Source organism: Schistocerca cancellata, chromosome 9 (assembly GCF_023864275.1).
Source record: "Schistocerca cancellata isolate TAMUIC-IGC-003103 chromosome 9, iqSchCanc2.1, whole genome shotgun sequence".
In the NCBI taxonomy this organism is placed as follows: domain Eukaryota; kingdom Metazoa; phylum Arthropoda; class Insecta; order Orthoptera; family Acrididae; genus Schistocerca; species Schistocerca cancellata.
This window is the reverse complement of record NC_064634.1, coordinates 65135229-65141234: the sequence shown is the minus strand read 5'-3', so window position 1 is coordinate 65141234 and position 6006 is coordinate 65135229. Positions and strand designations below refer to the sequence as shown.

At 47.3% G+C, this 6006-nt stretch overlaps 1 long non-coding RNA gene across 1 annotated transcript in view; it reads right to left on the bottom strand.

Annotated features, from left to right (window-relative positions):
• Positions 1-5354: 5354 nt before the first annotated feature.
• LOC126101098 (uncharacterized) overlaps positions 5355-6006 on the bottom strand; it is a 102052-nt gene continuing 101400 nt past the window's right edge. Inside the window, exon 3 of the long non-coding RNA XR_007522260.1 lies at positions 5355-5409. This is a non-coding gene — a long non-coding RNA (uncharacterized LOC126101098). The remainder of the gene's footprint in view (positions 5410-6006) is intronic.

Below are 6006 nucleotides of genomic sequence, written 5' to 3'. Positions count from 1 at the left end.
GCCGCTGCTGCTGCCGCAGTCGTGCCCCCTGGCGGCGGCCTTGGAGGCGCACCAGGCGCTGTGCTGCCCCTCCTCCTCCTCCTCCTCCTCCTCAGGGTCCAAGAGGTCGCTTCTGCCGCTGCCGCTGTAGGTGGAGGGGGACGTGGAGGCGGACGTGCCCGAGCAGTCGTCGGGGGGCGGCAGGCGAGCCTCGTCCACGCCGCCGGCAGACGCCACCTCCCCACTGCTGTGGAACCTGGCACACCAGCGTACACAATTACTCTACTCCTCCCAATCTTGTTGTTGTTACTGGCGTTGTTGTAGTTACTGGTGTTGTTGTTGTTACTGGTGTTGATACTGTTGTTGTTGCTGTTGTTGTTACTGGTGTTCTTACTGTTGTTGTTGTTGTTGGTGTTGATACTGTTGTTGTTACAGTTGTTGTTATGGTTGTTGTTGTTGTTACAGTTGTTGTTGTTGTTGATGATGATGATGATGATGATGATGATGTTACTGTTGGTGTTACTGTTGTTCGTGTTGTTACTGTTGTTGTTACGGTTGTTGTTACGGTTGTTGTTGTTGTTGTTATTGTTGCTGTTGTTGTTGTTATTGTTGCTGTTGTTGTTGTTATTGTTGCTGTTGTTGTTGTTATTGTTGCTGTTGTTGTTGTTATTGTTGCTGTTGTTGTTGTTGTTGTTGTTTTCAGTCCGATGACACTGCACACTAGTGTGTCCTGTACAGGTCTTTCCGTATCGGCATAACTATCAGTGGATGTAAGCAATGGGAAAGTGTCGGGTGCTAAATGTTATCTTCCATCATTGTATCATTACAACCCGCCAACCGACCCGCTTCTCACAAGAAGACCACAAGGCAATCGGATTTTTACATTTTTTTTTCAGGGTGTATACAGGGACAAGGAAAAATACACTACTGTCCATTAAAATTGCTGCACCAAGAAGAAATGCAGATGATAAACGGGTATTCATTGGACAAATATATTATACTAGAACTGACATGTGATTACATTTTCACGCAATTTGGGTGCATAGATCCTGAGAAATCAGGACCCAGAACAACCACCTCTGGCCATAATAACGGCCTTGATACGCCTGGGCATTGAGTCAAACAGAGCTTGGATGGCGTGTACAGGTACAGCTGCCCATGCAGCTTCAACACGATACCACAGTTCATCAAGAGTAGTGACTGGCGTATTGTGACGAGCCAGTTGCTCGGCCGCCATTGACCAGACGTTTTCAATTGGTGAGAGACCTGGAGACAGTTACAGCCATGCGGATAAGATGCCTGTCATCTCGACTGCTAGTGATACGAGACCGTTGCGATCCAACACGGCGTTCCGTATTACCCTCCTGAAACCAACGATTCCATATTCTGCTAACAGTCATTGGATCTCGACCAACTAGAGCAGCAATGTCGCGATACGATAAACCGCAATCGCGATAGGCTACAATCCGACCTTTATCAAAGTCGGAAACGTGATGGTACGCATTTCTCCTCCTTACACGAGGCATTACAACAACGTTTCACTAGGCAACGCCAGTTAACTGCTGTTTGTGTATGAGAAATCGGTTGGAAACTTTCCTCATGTCAGCACTTTTAGGTGTCGCCACAGGCGCCAACCTTGTGTGAACGCTCTGAAAAGCTAATCATTTGCATATCACAGCATTGTCTTCCAGTTGGTTAAATTTCGCGTCTGTAGCACGTCATCTTCGTGGTGTAGCAATTTTAATGGCCAGTAGTGTACTTCCCGGATATCCCGTTTAAAAATATGCTTTTTTTCTGGGGGTAAGTGACAGTAGGTTTTCCATAGATTTTCCCTCGGACTGTAAAACTTATCAATCCTTTGAATGGTTAACATTTTATACACTCGCGTAGAACTTCCCGGAAGAAAAGTAAAGACGGGGAGAGAAATTTTGGAAAGACTTTTAATGAAAAAAAAGGAGAGAAGTTTTGGATAGACCTTTGATTTGCATCAACATATACGCTGCATATTTTCGTATTACGAAAGTATGAATTCGAATTGCACGAAACACAGCAAGTTAGTTTCCGGAGCGTTGAAATTGAGCTTCCGATGTCCTTTTGTGAGCCAATCATATCTCACGCCAGCCGATGACAGCAGATATTCAGAGCATAGGACACGTGTTATCGTCAGCCAATAGCAAGATCACTGGTTACCTAGCGCGAACACACAATGAGGAAAAGTTAACGGTTTACATTAATATACATAGTATAGCTACAAAAAAAGCTAAGCTTTCACATATAATATTTGTTTCTAAGACTAACAAGCTACAACAGAAACTAAGCTTTCACATATCATATTGATCTTTTTTTGTGTGTGTTATATTTTAAGATACATCAGACAAATGTCCTAGTAAATTTAAAATTATCACATAAACGCCTGGGCTCGAAATTCTTGTAAGTGGCTTGTCCTTTAAAGTGTTCAGTTTTAAACGCTCTGTAATTTAGAAACTCATCCCACTTCCTCACACGTAACATAATTCATCTTACGAAAAAAAATATTACTTTGAATGTAACGCATTTCGAACCACCTTTCACAATACTATCCGGAGACTGTTAGAAAAAGGCTCGATTTAGCAGTTGCCAGAGAGCGCCAGAAAACAGGCATTACTGCGCATACGTAGCTGCAGTGGTGTAGGAAGCCCGCATGTTCGTATGTATAAAGCACTAAGAGAGCTTACATTACAGAACAAAAGAAACAGGGCATCAGAGGATACTGCTGGTACAGCTAACAGCCACACTTCAAGTAGCGGAAAGCGGGAGTAGGTACTGCTCATATGAATGCGCATCAGCATGGCAAGTGGTCAAACGAACCTAATGTGAACAGTTTGTGACGTCATGCTCATAGCAAGCAGTATATTGTTACGAAGAATTACACAGTCTTCACCCAACGGCCTTTGACATATTTTTGCTATTTGCAGACGTTTGTGCGTGTTCGGTGTTTTGTTGCTGTAAATTGCGCATTTCCTTTGCCACTAAAGTTTTATTTTTTTTCCTCTCGTTTATAATTTATTCTACAATGTCATTCTCCAGTAGCAGGATACAGTAACATTCTTCGCTAGAGAATCAATTCTTACCAGTCAAAATTACAAAAATTTAACTGAAAGCTAAAACAATGAAAAATTCCCGGAATTCTGAAAAATTCCCGGATTTTTCCCGGTTTTCCCCCGGATGAAAAAATTCCCGGGTTTTTCCCGGATTTCCCGGTTGTCCCGGGTCATATAGACCCTGTTTTTATACACTATTGGCCATTAAAATTGCTACACCACGAAGATGACGTGCTGCAGACGCGAAATTTAACCGACAGGAAGGAGATGCTGTGATATGCAAATGATTAGCTTTTCAGAGCATTCACACAAGGTTGGCGCCGGTGGTGACACCTACAACGGGCTGACATGAGGAAAGTTTCCAACCGATTTCTCATACACAAAGAGCGGTTGACCGGCGTTGCCTGGTGAAACGTTGTTGCGATGCCTCGTTTAAGGAGGAGAAATGCGTACCATCAAGTTTCCGACTTTGATAAAGGTCGGATTGTAGCCTATCGCGATTGCGGTTTAACGTATAGCGACATTGCTGCTCGCGTTGGTCGAGATCCAATGACTGTTAGCAGAATATGGAATCGTTGGATTCAGGAGGGTAATACGGAACGCCGTGCTGGAACCCAACGGCCTCGTATCACTAGCAGTCGAGATGACAGGCACCTTATCCGCATGGCTGTAACGGATCGTGCAGCCACGTCTCGATCCCTGAGTCAACAGATGGGGACGTTTGCAAGACAACAACCATCTGCACGAACAGTTCGACGACGTTTGCAGCAGCATGAACTATCAGCTCGGAGACCATGGCTGCGGTTACCCTTGACGCTGCATCACAAACCTGGGTGCACGAATGGCAACACGTCATTTTTTCGGATGAATCCAGGTTCTGTGCCGGCCTGTGTGTCCGTGCAGTTCTAGGCCCTACAGTCTGGAACCGAGCGACCGCTACGGTCGCAGGTTCGAATCCTGCCTCGGGCATGGATGTGTGTGATCTCCTTAGGTAAGTGACGTGAATTATTTCTTCGTGCTAGGCGACTGATGACCTCAGAAGTTAAGTCGCATAGTGCTCACAGCCATTTGAACCAGGTTCAGTTTACAGCATCATGGTGGTCGCATCCGTGTTTGGTGACATCGCGGTGAATGCACATTGGAAGCGCGTATTCGTCATCGCCATACTGGCGTATCATCTTATATGGTAACAGGTGCCATTGGTTACACGTCTCGGTCACCTCTTGTTCGCATGGACGGCACTTTGAACAGTGGACTTTACATTTCAGATGTGTTACGACCCGTGGCTCTACCCTTCATTAGATACCTGGGAAACCTTACATTTCAACAGGATAACGGCCGCATATTGCAGGTCGTGTACGGGCTTTCTGGATACAGAAAATGTTCGACTGCTGCCCTGGCGAGCACATTCTCTCACCAACTGAAAACGTCAGGTCAATGGTGGCCGAGCAACTGGCTCGTCACAATACGCCAGTCACTACTCTTGATGAACTGTGGTATCGTGTTGAAGCTGTATGGGCAGCTGTACCTGTACACGCCATCCAAGCTCTGTCTGACTCAATGCCCAGGCGTATCAAGGCCGTTATTACGTGCAGAGGTGGTTGTTCTGGGTACTCATTTCTCAGGATCTATGCACCGAAATTGGGTGAAAATGTAATCACATGTCAGTTCTAGTATAATATATTTGTCCAATCATCTGCATTTCTTCGTGGTGTAGCAATTTTAATGGCCAGTAGTATATCATAACCTATGTACGAATATCTTTAGTGACGCTTACGTATTGAATAAAGTGTGTGAACGCCGTAGTTTGTAACTAATTTACGTTTTTTTTTTCATATAGTTCAATAATTGTCAGCCCGTTTTAGCAACCGGTTCGATTACGAAGGAAAGAAATGTAAAGCAAAGCAGAGCGGAGTGCCCGTACCTGCGTAGGTAGTCGAAGTTGTTGTCGGCCGGGGTGACCTGGTAGAGGCCGAACTGTCGGTGCAGGCGCTTGGCCCTGGCCCGCCGCAGCTGGGCCGGGGGCGTCGTGGGCGGCGGGGGCGGCTGCGGATAGAGGTGGGCCTCGCTGCCCCAGCCGGCGCCGGCGCTCAGGTCCGGGATGCTGCGGAAGTCCGCGTCCAGCGGCAGCGGCAGCGACCTGGAGGGTCCGCTGAGGTCGCCCACGGACCGGTGCCTGCGCTGCTGCTGCTGCTGCCAGCTGAGGCGCCGCCCCAGCACGCGGTACGTGCCGCCCCCGCCCCCGCCGCCCACGAGGCTGGCCGCCCCACTGCCGCTGCCGCTGGAGGCGGGCGTGTCCCTGCCGCTGCCCCAGTCCACGGGCGCGCGACGCTCCTCTGCTTCCGGCCACCTGCGGACAGCACAGTGGCGGTTTCATCCGAGGCGCCGCTACCTGGACGCGATTCTGTAAAAACTGGTCGACGAAAACATCAAAGTTGTCTCTACCCTTTACAAAAATTGTCAGTTCCAACCAAACTGAGTTCGAAGAACAAGAATACGACACCAGGAATTTTTTGTTAGGTCTTGGTCGAAGGAGATATACTGGGTGATCAAAAAGTCAGTATAAATTTGAGAACTTAATAAACTACGGAATAATGTAGATAAAGAGGTACAAATTGACACACATGCTTGGAATGACATACGGTTTTATTAGAACCACCCCATATTGCTAGACGCGTGATAGATCTCTTGCGCGCGTCGTTTGGTGGTGATCGTGTGCTCAGCCGCCACTTTCGTCATGCTTGGCCTCCCAGGTCCCCAGACCTCCGTCCGTGCGATTATTGGCTTTGGGGTTACCTGAAGACGCAAGTCTATCTTGATCGACCGACATCTCTAGGGATGCTGAAAGACAACATCCGACGCCAATGCCTCACCATAACTCCGGACATGCTTCACAGTGCTGTTCACAACGTTATTCTTCGACTACGACTACTGTTGAGGAATGATA